The sequence below is a fragment of the Anolis carolinensis genome, chromosome 1 (genome assembly GCF_035594765.1).
Source record: "Anolis carolinensis isolate JA03-04 chromosome 1, rAnoCar3.1.pri, whole genome shotgun sequence".
NCBI classification, from domain to species: Eukaryota; Metazoa; Chordata; class Lepidosauria; order Squamata; family Dactyloidae; genus Anolis; species Anolis carolinensis.
Genome location: NC_085841.1, coordinates 5,518,529 through 5,534,202, shown reverse-complemented (window position 1 = coordinate 5,534,202; position 15,674 = coordinate 5,518,529). Strand labels below are relative to the sequence as shown.

The 15,674-nt window shown below is 41.6% G+C and overlaps 1 long non-coding RNA gene across 1 annotated transcript; it reads left to right on the top strand.

The window, feature by feature from the left end:
* Positions 1-340: 340 nt before the first annotated feature.
* On the top strand, positions 341-8,081 carry LOC103278536 (uncharacterized). The gene is made up of 3 exons (XR_506122.2): positions 341-473; positions 4,873-4,999; positions 7,840-8,081. It is a non-coding gene; the product is annotated as an uncharacterized LOC103278536 (long non-coding RNA).
* Positions 8,082-15,674: the final 7,593 nt, after the last annotated feature.

Here is a 15,674-nt window from a genome sequence, read left to right as displayed (position 1 = left end):
TTATATTCTGGACTATTATACTACAACATGTAATTATTAATTTTCCAAATGTGCAAAAAAAACCTTCACAGTTCCAGAAGGAGAGATGTGGAAAGGAAAGGAAGAAACAAAAAGGGGGAAATTCAGAAGCTTTTGGGAGGCAGCAGTTGGAGAGAAGGAGATGTTGAAACCGCCCTGAACATCTTTGCTCCATAGTTGAGACACAACTAGGATGGAAATCGTTACAGTTGTTTAACTCTGGCCAAGTGCAGCCAACGGTGCTTGGTTTCCTCTCAACGTATTGCCTTGAAATGGTGTCACAACTTGCCAAGGGAAGCCTTATAAATATGGGAAGCCAGCCATCCACTGCCAATATCTAGGGGTCATTTGTATTGTCTATTTCTTCCCAGAGCTTCTTCCCTTCACCAGGTGGACCATGAAGATCGCTCACCTGTTCTTGCTGGCTGTGTCTTGGCTGCTCCTGGCTTCTTCAGGTAAGAAGGGGGAGGCATTCCTAAATACCAGCCAAGGACAGGAAGGTAGATCCAGATAGCTGCTTTGGGAGTTACATCTTGCTCATAGAATCATAGAATAGTAGAGTTGGAAGAGACCTCATGGGCCATCCAGTCCAACCCCCTCTGGACGCTTTCCAGCTTGTCAACATCTCCCTTCAATTGTGGTGCCCAAAATTGGAAACAGTATTCCAGGTGTGGTCTGACCAAGGCAGAATAGAGGGGGAGCATGACTTCCCTGGACACTATACTCCTATTTATGCAGGCCAGAATCCCGTTGGCTTTTTTCGCCACCGCATCACATTGTAGGCTCATGTTTAATTTGTTGTCCATGAGGATTACAAGGTCTTTTTCACACGTCCTGCTGTCAAGCCAGGCATCGTGCCCCATTCTGTATCTTTGCCTTTCCTTTTTCCCACCTAAATGGAGTATCTTGTATTTTTCCCTGTTGAACTTCATTTTGTGAGTTTCGGCCCATCTCTCTAGTCTGTTAAGATCGTTTTGGATTCTGCTCCTGTCTTCTGGAGTGTTGGCTATCCCTCCCAATTGGGTGTCGTCTGCAAACTTGATGATCCTGCCTTCTAACCCTTCGTCTAAGTCGTTAATAAAGATCCTGAACAGGTTTCAAGAGTGGTTCCTGAATATCCTGGGGCCTTTTCTCCAGTTCTCAAAGAGAGAATGGAGGAATCTCAAGGCAAGAACCATGCCTTGAAAAATTGTAGATAGTTGTTCCTTCCCTTCAAGTCCTTTCCGAACTACATGGCAGGGGGTTGGACTGGATGGTCTTTGGTCTCTTCCAACTCTAGGATTCCATGATTCTATATCTCTGAGGCTGAGAAAATGTAACTCGCCCAAAGTCATCCAGTGGGTTTCGATGGCCAAACAAAAATTCTCACCCTGGGCTTCAGAATTGTCGACCAATGCTGGAACCATTTCATCACATTGGCTACTAGCTGTTAAAAGATGTATGGCCTGATTTAAACTGAATGTGATGTTTTAAAAGTCAATATGTATTCATTTTTACTTTCCAAATATTTTAACCTTATGTTTCATATGTGTGTTTAAGGCATTGAATAATTGCCATATATAAGCCACCTTGAGTCCCCTTCGGGGTAGAGAAATTTGTTGTATAACATGATGTTTTGGTGCTTAATTTGTAAAATCATAACCTAATTTGATATTTAATAGGCTTTCCTTAATCCCTCCTTATTATCCAAGATATTCACTTATCCAAGGTTCTGCCGGCCCGTTTAGCTTGGATAAGTGAGACTCTAACTGTATCTTTTCAACTGTACCATGTATGTATATATGGTACAGTAGAGTCTCACTTATCCAGCATAAATGGCCAGGCAGAACATTGGATAAGCGAATATGTTGGATAATAAGGAGGGATTAGGAAAAGCCTATTAAACATCAAATTACGTTATGATTTACAAATTAAGAACCAAAATATCATGTTTTACAACAAATCTGCCACTTGTTTGGGAGCGTGGCTGCACTTGTGCTGTTGTTGGACATGTTGGCCCGTTGGGTGTTGCTGCCTAGAGAAACAGCTGTGGATCCGGATGGGAGGCAGACTGCGTTGGATAATCCAGAACGCTGGATAAGTGAAGCTTGGATAAGCAAGACTCCGCTGTATATGATATTATGGCACTGTAAGACAAAAAATGAAGGAGTTGCTAAACAATGTGACACTTTTGTGTGTGCCGTGTGCATGTATGTATGCATGGAGAGGGAGAGAGGGAAGGAGACACAGCAAGGTCTGAGTCTTGGACTATGAGTCTGGAGACCAGGGTTCAAATTCCTTGCTCAGCTACGGAAACCTTGGGGAAGTCTCACTCTCTCAGTCTCAGAAGGAAGGCAATGGTAAATCTCTTCCGAACAAAACTTGCTGGGGAAATCCGATAACAGATTTACTGTAGGATCACCATAGGCCTGAGTTTCCCAACCTTTGGGCCTCCAAGTGTTTTGGACTTCAGCTTCCACAGTTCCTAAAAGCTGGTTAGCTGGCTGGGATTTCTGGAAGTTGGAGTCCAAAACACCTGGAGGCCCAAAGGTTGGGAATCGCTGCCATGGTGAAACGGAAAAAGGAAAAGTATGGTATATAATATAGTTTAAAGTAACTAATTTATGAGTTCTATCTTTGTAAGTTTTATATTTCTATAGTAATACAGTAGAGTCTCACTTATCCAAGCTAAACGGGCCAGCAGAAGCTTGGATAAGCGAATATCTTAGTGGAATTCGCTGCCCACTGAGATCAGGCAAGCTCCCACTCTGTTAGCTTTTAGGAATTGATTTGAAAACATGGCTCTTCTGCTGTGCTTTCGGTGAGTAATTTTGCTATATATTTCTGTGTTACTCCCCCTCAGCATTTATTTTCTAGACTGCCCTACTTTCATGTGTCCCTGTCCACAATGGAGTACCCCCTCTGTCCCTCTCACTCCAAGTTTTATCCTTGTGTCCATGCGGCCTGCCCTTGTTTTACTGTTTTACTGTTGTTGTTGTTTGGTTTTTTTTGTTTTTTGTTTTTTTTTATTTCTTGATGTAATGTCTATTATCATCTATTGTATTGCTTTTAATTGTGTTATGATATGTTGTTTTTATATGTTATTATATTGTATCGCTCTGGGCGTGGCCCCATGTTAGCCGCCCCGAGTCCCCGTTGGGGAGATGGTGGCGGGGTGTAAATAAAGTTTTTTTATTTTATTATTATTATTATTATTATTATTATTATTATTATTATTATCTTGGATAATAAGGAGGGATTAAGGAAAAGCCTATTAAACATCAAATTAGGTTATGATTTTACAAATTAAGCACCAAAACATCATGTTATACAACAAAATTGACAGAAAAAGTAGTTCAATACGCAGGAATGTTATGTTGTAATTACTGTATTTACGAATTTAGCACCAAAATATCACGATATATTGAAAACATTGACTACAAAAATGGCTTGTATTATCCAGAAGCTTGGATAAGCGAGGCTTGGCTAAGTGAGACTCTACCGTATGATCTTTTATATATCCAATCTGTAACACCAACTTGTATCCAACTTATATAAGAAAGGGGTTGTTGTGACGTACCTACTTAAGTCTGAACTGGATTTAAATGAAGTCAGTGATAAACCATAACCCTGTCCCTGTTGTATATCCAACAACTAATGTTAATCTATTTGCAGAATTTGTTCCAAAAAGTAACGTATATTCTAAATTAAGTATCCAATAATTATATTATTATGCAACTGGAATTGTATAACTCTTAACATAACTCCTGCCAACCTAGCAGTTCGAAAACATGCAAATGCGAGTAGATCAATAGGTACCGCTCTGGCGGGAAGGTAACCGTGCTCCATGCAGTCATGCCAGTGGCCACATGACCTTGGAGGTGTCTACGGACAACGCCGGTTCTTTGTCTTAGGAAATGGAGATGAGCACCAACCCCCAGAGTCGGTAACGACTGGACTTAATGTCAGGGGAAAACCTTTACCTTTACCCTAACATAAATGTATAATATGGCAACACTTCACATAAGTATACCTATAAACCTGTTGCAGTTTCAGGTTTTACTCTCAGTCTTGACACATAAGGTAAACGAAACCCAACAAAAAAAAATCTAACGTCTTGATAATGTTCTCAAATGCTGCTGGAGTTTTTATCCAACTGGGTTTGTACAGTTCTTAACATAAATATGTATACTTTAGTAACACTTTACATAAGTATTCCTTTAAAACTATTGCAGTCTCAAATTTTAACTCCAGTCTTGACAAATAAAGAGTAGAAATCAAACAAAGTCTTACTGACGTCTTGATCATTTTCTCAAGCAATGCTGAAGTGTAGAGTCAATTGTTCACCTGTAATAAAAGTATATGATGATACCAACGTAGAGTAGTTCCAAATCAAAGTAGTTCATCGATCTGTTTCAGGGTTTGGGAAATTGGTTGTTATTTTAAGTGATGAATTTGATCCGTTGGTGGGTACCAGGGATGGTCAGGTGATCTAAGGTGCCGAAGGTGATTACGACTGGTTTCCCGGGGATGCTTCTTCAGGTAATCTTAATGTTCCCACTGTTTACTTGGGATGAGGCTCTGCCTTCTTATTTCTTCTTGTAAAAAGAAAAAGAAATAAACTATCTAGTGTACAATAGGTAGTAAAATCATTCATTTTGGAAGGAAGTTCAACGTCAACATATCACCATCTTCATCCTCCTCCCAAGATTGCATAGGATGGAGCCATGGCACTTAAAAGAGCTGTCCGTCCATTTTAACTCCATAGAACAAAAGGTGGGAGGGAAAAGTAACTTCCCTCTGCTCTGGTTTACCTTTTTGTTTGCTTGTTTCTTCTCTCCGAATTGCACTGATGTTGACGTCTCCGATATGCAGGGTTGGCCTCCAGACCACGAACCGCGAGGGAGTGTCATCAAGCCAACGGCAGTTGCAAGTGGTTCGGGTGTACCTTCCCCTTGGTGAGGAGGGGAAAGTGTGGCTTTATCAAGAAATGCTGCATCAGGTAACCCCAGATCTCTCTCTAGCATTCCTTGGTTTGTCCACACTTAACTGCCCCAGATTTGCAGTGATCACCACCAATGACTGAGCAAGCAAATCCAATGGGACCTTCTCCCGAGGAAACCCTCTTTTTTCCAAGGGAACTGCCCTCCTAATCCTGAAAGTCCACGTCAGGGATGGAATTCCTGATCCTACACTCAGTTCCCTAGGAATAAGCCTCAATGGACCTTCAGAGCAGATATACTAATGGTTGTTATTAATTGGCTTCAAGTTGTTTTTGATTTCAAGGTTGTTGTATGTCTTTCAGGCTGTGTGGCCATGTTCCAGAAGTATTCTCCCCTGACGTTTTGCCCACATCTATGGCAGGCATCCTGAGAGGTGTGAGGCAAGGATGGCTGCTATAGATGTGGGCAAAACGTCAGGAGCGAATACTTCTAGAACATGGCCATTCAGCCCTATCTTCACTCCAACTATCTTCACTCCAACAACTATCATGTCAGACTACACAGAGAAGCCCTTGAAATTCACAAGCATGTGGACAACTTCAACAGAAAGGAGGAAACCATGAAAATGAACAAAATCTGGCTACCAGTATTAAAAAACTCAAAAATCATAACAGTAAATAAGAAGCAACACTCTGAGACATGGAAACTAGGAGCAGCTAACAAAGGATGCCCCCAGGCAGAAAGTAGCCAGTAGATGAAGCCATTCAGTGCAAATTAGGGTGATTAACTGCAACATTTACGCTGGCCTCCAAGTGACAAGAGTTCTTCACTCACCCTGGACTTCCCACAGATATATATAAACATTCCTTGCTTAGTTTTTCCATACCTCACAACCTCTGAGGATACCTGCCATAGATGTAGGCGAAACGTCAGGAGAGAATACTTCTGGAACATGGCCACACAGCCCGAAAGACATACAACAACCCTGTGATCCCGGCCATGAAAGCCTTCAACAACACATTGTTTTTTATTTATGGCACCCCTATGAATGAGAGTGTACTGGTTTGACCGTATGAGATCAGGGTTAGATTTCCTGCTCAGTTATGGAAACCCACTGGGGAACAGGGTTGTTGTATGTTTTCCAGGCTGTATGGCCATGTTCTAGAAGTATTCTCTCCTGATGTTTCGCCCACATCTATGGCAGGCATCCTCAGAGGTGTGAGGCAAGGATGTCTGCCATAGATGTGGGCAAAACGTCAGGAGAGAATACCTCTAGAACATGGCCATACAGCCCAGAAAACATACAACAACCCTGTGATCCCGGCCATGAAAGTCTTCGACAACCCACTGGGGAACCTTGGCCCTGCCATATGCTCTCAGTCCCAGATAATTCTTAAGGTCGACATAAGTCCAAAGCGACCTGTAGGAACACAACAATCTGTAATGTGGACTCCTTCTTCTATAAAGAACAGTGTTGTGTAGTGATTTCCGCACTGGACTATGACTTGAAGACCAGAGTTTGATTCTACACTCAGCCATGGAGACCCTTAGCAAGTCACATACTCTAGCCCCACATAACCCTGTGATTGATTCACCTTAGGGTTGCCATAGGCTTAAAACTTGAAGGCACACAACAACAACAATGAATGAAATGCATATATTAACTCTGCTGCTCAGATCTTGCAAACTATAACTATAGAAAACTATAGTTTGAAAAATATTACATGATCCCCTTTTATCCACAGGTCCACTCTCCACAATTTCATTAACATATAGTCAACTGCAGTTCAAACATATTATTGGTATAGGGTTCAGTACCACATTCATAGGAGTCTGGAAATGTGTCTCCTGCCCATAAGAGGGATCTACTGTCTTCCAGAAAGCAGACACTAATAATAATAATAATAATAATAATAATAATAATAATAATAATAATAATAATAACAACTTTATTTATACCCCGCCACCATCACCATCTCCCCACGGGGACTCGGGGCGGCTTACATGGGGCAGAGGCCCAAACAACATAGGACAAAATATAGGCAACATAATACAAATCACACTATAAAAAGAAAGCAGACAATACTGCTACATAGGTCCTGCCCGATACTGGCATCTATACTGATCACTTGATGCAGTTTCAGATCTGTGCTGAAGTAAATGGTTTTGTTGCGCAGATGAGTACAGTAGAGTCTCACTTATCCAAGCTAAACGGGCTGGCAGAAGCTTGGAAGCGAATATCTTGGATAATAAGGAGGGATTAAGAAAATGCCTATTAAACATCAAATTAGGTTATGATTTTACAAATTAAGTACCAAAACTTCATGTTATACAACAAATTTGACAGAAAATGTAGTTCAATACGCAGTAATGTTATGTTGTAATTACTGTATTTACGAATTTAGCACCAAAATATCACGATATATCAAAATATTGACTACAAAAATGGCTTGGATTATCCAGAGGCTTGGATAAGCGAGGCTTGGATTAGTGAGGCTTGGATTAGTGAGACTCTACTGTACTTAGAAAATCCTGGGACCAGTTTGAGGCCCAGAGGGTGATGATACAAACCACAAAGCACTGGTGCGTAATATTACAGGTTTTCATTAGCACACTTTTGTGGCCATTTATTGTGAAGCTAGCCTCACATTGCATTAAATAGTCAGTGCAGACAAGGCCATTGTCCTTCTGCCTTGCAATTTTCGTTTTGCAAAATCAAGATGTGGAGAAGGCTCTGGTATATCTAAAGGGGAATAGGCATCAATGTAAGACAACCCGATGTTTCCAAAGGCCACTCTTTCTTAAGATGATCAAAAAACCCACTCTGAAATTCAGGGTTCTTGTGGAAATGCAAACACCCTCAGTCACATTTTTCCTTCTTGTTTGCATCTTTCCTCAGCCATGAGAACAACTAAAGGGGACATCAGATGCCCAGCAGTGATCGTTCGGATTAAGGGAGATGACCTTCTGATTGACACTCACTGCATCCTGTTCTGTTTTCTGCTTCTTCCTTTTAAAACCTTGCCTGGCAATTTCATCCACCCCGTCGCCAAAACTTGCTTATTGACCAAACCGTGTATCATCTGCAAAGGAAATCTATAAGCTTTTTGCCTTTCCAATAAAGCACATTGAAAATGTAAATATTTTGCACATTTGTTTCTGTTGTCCGCAAATGAGACCTGTTTTCGGCGGGTGAAACTTCACCCAAAGGGACAGATCAGGAGGCACTACTAAAGTTTTAAGAAATAGGAAAAAGTCTTTCTTAAAGAATATGAAAATTGCTTCTCAAGAGCAGAACTTGCAAAAATGACTATCTCAGTAGCTTGAGTAATGATTCCAGTCTATTTGTGTCTGATCAACATTGTGCAAGACAGAGAGATATAATTATTTTTCCAAGTTCTACTTAAAATCAACTGTTGCATGGTGGGTCAAAATATAGATAAATGGAATAATCTGAAGTACAGAAACCAAGGCTAAGAAATCACTTCACAGCTTTTATTGGATAATCTGCAAAAAAAAAAGTAATTAGAAAAGAATGCTGTGATCACTAATGACCTCATTATAAAGCCCCATGGATTCACCTTGCTTTGGGGCAAATCCATATGCTCCTGGAGGGATCATGAAAAGTCAGCAATGGATTTCTCAAAAAACGTCATGCCAGGCTAATCTTATATCTTTTTCCAATACAATTACAAGCTTGGTAGATGCAGGGAATGCTGTGGATGTAGTATATCTTATTTTCAGTAAGGCCTTTGACAAAGTCCCCCCATTATCCTCTTGAAAACAAATTAGTAAAAAGTGGGCTCGACAACAGGGTTACTTGTGAAAAAGATCTTGGAGTCTTCCTGGACAACAAGTTGAACATGAGCCAACAGTAGGATGCAGCAGCTTAAAAAACCAATGGGATTTTAGGTTACATCAAAAGGAGAATAGTGTCTCTAGATCAATGGAAGTCATGATGACCCTCTCTTCTGCTTTGGTTAGACCTCACTTGGAACATTGTGTCCAATTCTGGGTTTAGTGATTACAGTAAAAGGAAATATTCTGGGGTTGAAGGTAAATGGCAGAGTATTATTACAATTTGGCCAAAGGGGATGCAAATACCAAGGCTGCACTCAAAATTGTACAAGCATATCTTCACAGAGAAATCCATGACATACAAAACACTTTGACAGCTATTCAGACTTCCCTTATTTCCCCTTGAGATATGAGCCAGCTAGGATCCGTGCTATTATTGGTCAGAGGTCTCAGGCAAAATAAGTAGGAAGAAGAACAGTTGACCTTGGTGGGTTTAAAGGTCCAGTCCATTGCAGGGATGCCCCTAGAAAGGGTGCAAAACTCAGGAAGATGATGACATGGGTATGCAGATGTGTCCATGATGGACTTAACATCCAGTTCCAAAGAAGACAATGGTGAGCAGCACAAAAAACAACATATGATTATGTCAGATATCCAGAGGCTTGGTTAACCATTCAAAGGCTGTTCACTCTTTCCTTCTCAGCCTTGTTTTTCATGAGAATCATAAGCTTCTGGACAAAGCTGGTCAGGTAAACAGTGCAAAACACAACCCTGCTGATAAAGAGCCTATCTGTCTTTTACTCACACACAAAAGGATTTCACCTCTACGCTTGGAGATCAATGAGGGGGTATTTCTTAATGGTCTAGAGATCTGAGTTCCCTGGAAATCTAATTTAGGGGACTGGGTGAATGGTTGCCTTTACAATACATTTGATTTAACTTTTTAGAATATTAAATAACTAGCCATGCCCAGCCACGTGTTGCTGTGGTGTACTCTGGTGGTCCACAAAGGCTTCCCCTATGTAGGAAGCAGCCAGGCTTTGTAGCTGCAAGGTTATTCAATGGTATTCAAGCTGGCCAACGTAGGATTCCCCAAGGTAGGGAGCAGCCAGGCTTTGTAGCTGCAAGGCTATTCAATGCTATTGTTATACCCCAGCCACCTTTGGGTTCTGAACCTGGTTCAGAAATGAACTTTGACCAGGCTGAAGCTTATTCTGACTTTTTACCCAGTTCTCCGAGCTCCTTCCAATTACAGACTCCAGCTGTGAATAGCTCTGATGTTTCCTTAATTGGGAGAGATACTGAAAACACTACTCCTGTGGTAGAACCAGATGTCCCGAGTTCCCCAGGGAATGTATCCTTTAACAGAAGGGAGTTTTTGCATCGCCAGAGATCACAGAAACAGGAGCTTCGAAGGAGTCAACGTTTGGCATCTAGAGGGGATACTGGATAGGAGATTTCCTTGGGAACCTTTGGGGAGTTGGTTTCCATTCGCTGTGATTAGATCTAAGTTCCATAAAAGTGTCTTGCACTGTGAACAATAAGTGGTGTCAACGTAGTGACTTCTGAGAACACTTGACCGTTTCCAGTTCCCTGATTCCACCAAGCCAAGTCTTCTGTTCCTGGCGGCCAAGCCGAGCCACGACTCCCGATTTAATCCGAAGTAAATTCATGTCCTTGCCTTGTTCCTGAATCCAGATTGCTTTCAGCTTCGTCCTCTGCCTGCTTTGATATCCAAGACTTCCTAGTGACATTGGACCTTGTTATTCACTCCTGCTTTCTTGTTGTTTCCCCACTCAAGAACTTCCCAACAGTTTTGAGCGTGTTTCGGTTTCTGGACTTTGGACAATAATATTGGACATATCTCTTCAACTCTTTGGACTAATTCATACCATTTCTTAAAGGACTGTTGCTCACTCATCCTTTCCACTTATTTTTTCCTGAATTTATTATTGCTTTAATAAAGATATTATATGATTATTGGTCTCTGTTTGGTTTCCAGTGCTCACGCTGCCTTGGGGTGCAACAGCTATTCAAGCTGGCCAACGAAGGATTCCCCTTGGTAGGAAGAGCCAGGCTTTGTAGCTGCAAGGCTATTCAATGGTATTCAATCTGGCCAACGTAGGATTCCCCTAGGTAGGAAACAGCCAGGTTTGAAGCTGCAAGGCTATTCAATGCTATTCAAGCTGGCCAACGATTCCCATAAGCCACAGCAACGCGTGGCCAGGCACAGTGCTTTTGTGTTGATGATCTTCGTTGCTATTGTATCTGCCATGGACCTCGATGAATTGTGAATCCTTGGACTGACTCTTGACTACGGCTTTTGGATTACCCTTGAACTTTGGCTTCTGTGACTTGACTGTGGAATTACAACTACGCTTTAAACTCTTGCTTCTTGGAACGTTCATCTGTGAAATCTTGGCATTTGACTCTTGTACTGAACCTTTTGACTACTGTGTACTCTTGAATACTGAGCCGGTATCTGTGGTACGCTCCTGGTTCATGAGACTTTGTTTTCTATCTTGCAGCAGTGAGCTACCTTTATGTTGAACTCAGACCTTGAAAACAGTCAAGAAATGTAGGTACAATAGAGTCTCGCTTATCCATAAATGGGCCGGCAGAACATTAGATAAGCGAAGATGTTGGATAATGAGGGATTAAGGGAAAACCTATTAAATGTCAAATTAAGTTATGATTTTACTAATTAAACACCTAAGCATTATGTTTTACAACAAATCGACAGAAAAAGCAGTTCAATACATGATAACGTTATGTAGTAATTCCTGTATTTACTAATTTAGCACCAAAACATCATAATATATTGAAAACATTGATTACAAAACATTGACTACTAAAAATTGACTACAAATAAAGATAGAATTGTGTAAAATGAACTTGCAGTAACAACATTGGGTTGTTGTGCATTTTCCAGGCTGTATGGCCATGTTCCATACAGGGTGTTCTTCTATATTTGAAATCCACAAAAATATGGACAATTGCAACAGAAAAGAGGAAACAATGAAAATGAACAAAATCCGGCTACCAGTATTTTAAAAAAAGTCTAAAATCAAGACAGTAAATAAAGAACAAAACTCTGAAAACAGAGGAATTACAGACATGAATCAATCAGGGGCAGCTAACACCTCCCAACAAAGGATTCCCCCCGGCAGGAATGAAACTTGCAAGGCCATTAATGCTAATCAAGGTGATTAATTACAACATTCACACTGGCCTCCAACAGACAAGAGTCCTTTCTCCCACCATGGACCTTCCACAGATAAATAAAACTCCCTTGCTTAGTTTTCTAGTATCCCTCACAACCTCTGAGGATGCCTGCCATAGATGTGGGCAAAACGTCAGGAGAAAATGCTTCTGGAACATGGCCATACAGCCTGGAAAATGCACAACAATCCAGTGATTCCAGCCATGAAAGCCTTCAACAACACAGTAACAACATTGTTGGAAGTTAAATCCAGTTCAGTCCTTGCTGCCTAGAGAAATAGCTGTGGATCTGGGCAGGAAGCAGACTGCATTGGATAATACAGAACGTTGGATAAGCAAGACTCTTCTGTATGTGTTTAAAGTAAAATCTTTTGGGACACAAGCTGGGTGTTGTTCTTGGTTCACCTCTGCCTGCATACCGGCAGAGGCCTGGATCCTGACATTGTAATTCAATAATACCTGGGGATACAAATTGTATAAAAGCTAAAGAGCACCAACCATTATCCACATATTCTCCATCCATGGCTTCAATGGCCCTTTGAAGGCAACCATGAGGCTGATGTGGCCCTCGGTGAAAATGAGTTTGACATACCTGAGTTAAAACTGATGAGGAACTGAAAAATATGGATTTTTAGACATATATTGTATGCACATTAGAAGCAGTGAAATGTAGAAAAATCAGACTCTCTGTGTGTTAGATTTTAGGAATGCACAAGCTGACAGGACAAACTGGGAGAAGGGGGGCCTGTTTTATATAAATTCCAGTGTGAATTGGTTCCTAGTGCAGCTTGACAGGCCAAGAGTGGCCTTTTGCTGGATCTCTCTTGGATCTCTGTGACTTGCTACAGGCTTTTTAGAGTGTGTGATAGAAAAATGCTGATTGTGCATATTTATGCCCATGTATGTAAACATGTGAAGTGACGTATTGATGACGAGATGTATGTAGAAACATGTTCTTTGTCTGAAAATGTATAAAAGGCAAGTCAATGCCTTGATCGGGGCTCTGGTTTTTCTTTTGGAAGAGATTCCACTTCCAGAGTCTTCAACTGAATATAATAAACCTGACTTTTTGGCCTCTCAAAGGATCTCTCTTGCTGTTATCTCTCCCGTCATCTACAACAAAACCAATGCAGCGAAAATTAAAAGCAACAAGAAAGTGAGCTCCATGACCTCCTGAAATATGTCCTGAATAGGGGACAAGGCAGAAAAACACAAGACCCCTGAACAACACCCACAAGGGCATTGGTTGCCAGTAAATAAGGGCTCTTCAAGAGTTACAAATTAGGAAACGTCTTATTTAAAAAGTAAGGTTTTCTTCCTTTTTATTGTAGGCCTTCGAGGTTCATCTCCAGAACGTAAAGATGGAAAAGCCCAGCTCAGAGTCAAGCTTGAGAAGGGTGAAGTGCCGAGCAGAGGAGAAAGATTCTAAGGAAGGCTAGAATGGAAAGTTGAATGATAGACCTTTTCCATTTTGCAGGGCCGGCTGACAGAAGAGGAGCAAACAAAAGATTTCCTTCAACAAAGCGGCTAACAAGAATAGGGGGGAAAGAGGTTGTAGGTATAATATAATGCCATGACATGTCCAAGGGCTGAACAGAAGTGGTGGTGCTCTAATAGGGCAGAGGGCAAGAGCCGCCACGTCCCTCTGTCCATGCAGAAAGGAGAAAAGATCTCCGGCACACTCTCCTTTTCTTCTGTCCCCTGTTCTGTCCAAAAGGCTTCTTTGTGCTGTCTACAAAAGGGGAAAAATTGATCATGAACTTGATTAAGAGGGCAATGGGAACAATGTGGGAGAGAGATTATGAAAGGCAATATTAAGCTGCAAACAGTTTGCAATTAGCCATTTTAGGAATTGGCTTCCACTATTCCTGTTTGATTGTTGTCCCTGAGGATTCAATCCTATGACAGGAGAGGAAGAGGCTTTTTACACTGGGTCGCCCTCCTCCTGTATGGGGGGAAGGTAATTCGAACTCGCTGCCGCCTCCCCGGTAAGCGCTGCCGCGCTGCCACCAATTTATAACGGGGACCCTTTTTGGTATCCCACTAATTATATATTTGTAATTATATAGAGAGAGGTATAGGTGTTCTTTCTTATACCTCAGATGTACTCTTCTAGATTTATTAGGTGTTTTATGGTACTTGTTACACCCCTGGGCAGCGAGAGCACTGAAAATCAACACAGAGTCCAATACAATATAATATCTTTATTGAAGCAAATAAAGTTCCAAAAGAAAATAAGCAAAAAAGTTGAACAAGCAATTGACCTTTCAGGAAAGATCAAAATTAGTCCAATAAGTGAACATCTTATGTCCAATATTAAGGTCCAAAGTCCAGAAACCAAAACACACTCAAATTCGACTTGAGTATTGAGTGGGGAAAAAAGGAGCAAGGTAGCACAGATGAGTTCTCTGGAGTAAATGTCCAACAGCAAGATTTCAAGGCAAGGCACGAGCTGGATGTGCTGGAGCTGAAACGCAGTCCAAACTTGGGCAAGAAGGTAGACCAGCACCCGGTCTACTCAGGAGTAAGCGCACCATCAGACTGCTTGGAATTAAGGAGCTAGAGACGAAGATGCTTCTCAGTAAGAAGTAACGTTGACACCGCAAAGGAAAGTTTCCAGCGCAATACTTTTATTGAAGTTCATAAGCTCCCCCAAGCCAGGTGCCTGACTCCCTAATTCTTCCCAAGAGAACTAAGCTTAGCCATAGTCACCACGCTCCACTAATCTGGCGCTTCTCCTCAAGCTTTGTCTCTGCAATCTCTCTGTTTTCAAAAAAGCCCTGCAATCAAACACTAACCCGTCAGGAGAATCTGGGAGAGCCAGCACTGTTTCAAGGGCATCCTTAATTGGCGCTGGCTCGGAGATGTCAACAGAAGGCATCTGGAAAGGAGTTGAATCTTGCTGATGTGGGAGAAAACCAAAGTCTTCTTCCACTTAAGCGTAGTGGTTTCACAATCAATCAGGTCCTGGCTTAGTTAGAACAGTTCCAAAATTTTGAATGTTAAGGTAACTTCACTATGTTAAATGATCCAACAAACAGGACTCTTCAGATTTTCTTAAATCTCTTTTTCTGTCTAGAGAATCACCACCTCAACTCAAATTACAGTTCCCAAAAATATGCACACTCTCCTTTCTCCAACCTCCAAACTCCACACCGTCTAGAACTCTCACTTCCAGAACTCCAACTCTCCAACTGTCTCTTTGGCTCCAAACTGTAACTGTCACTTTGGCTCCACCCACTTTCTGTTACTGTGATGCCTCATGGGCCTTGTAGTCCTGTTCCTAGTACTATTGTGGCAGATGAAGATGAAAACATGGGGTTTTCGCCGGTTCAACAAGAGCTGGAGTCTCTTCACCTGCCGGATGTTGACGTTTGCCCTCAAGAATTCAGTAAACCAGGCCTTGGGCAGTACTCCCCTCCGTTTCCCAGGAAGGAATCTTATTCTAAAGACAGAGGAGTCAGAGAAGCTAATCGGAGAAGTCTAAGAATCGCTGCCAAACAAACAGGCTGATTAGGCCTGCTTCCCTTGGGAAAATCTAAGGAGTCTTGCATCTGGACAGAGTTGGGTTTCGCTTCTTGTTCTCTAGGGAAAGAGATTGTTGGCGGGAAAACGAGACCCAATATAGGGGTTTGGCGCGAGAGATTCTTTGCGGAGTCAATTGATCAGCTTCAGGAGAGAGATCGTGTGTGGACTTCGTAACCCCAGTTCCTT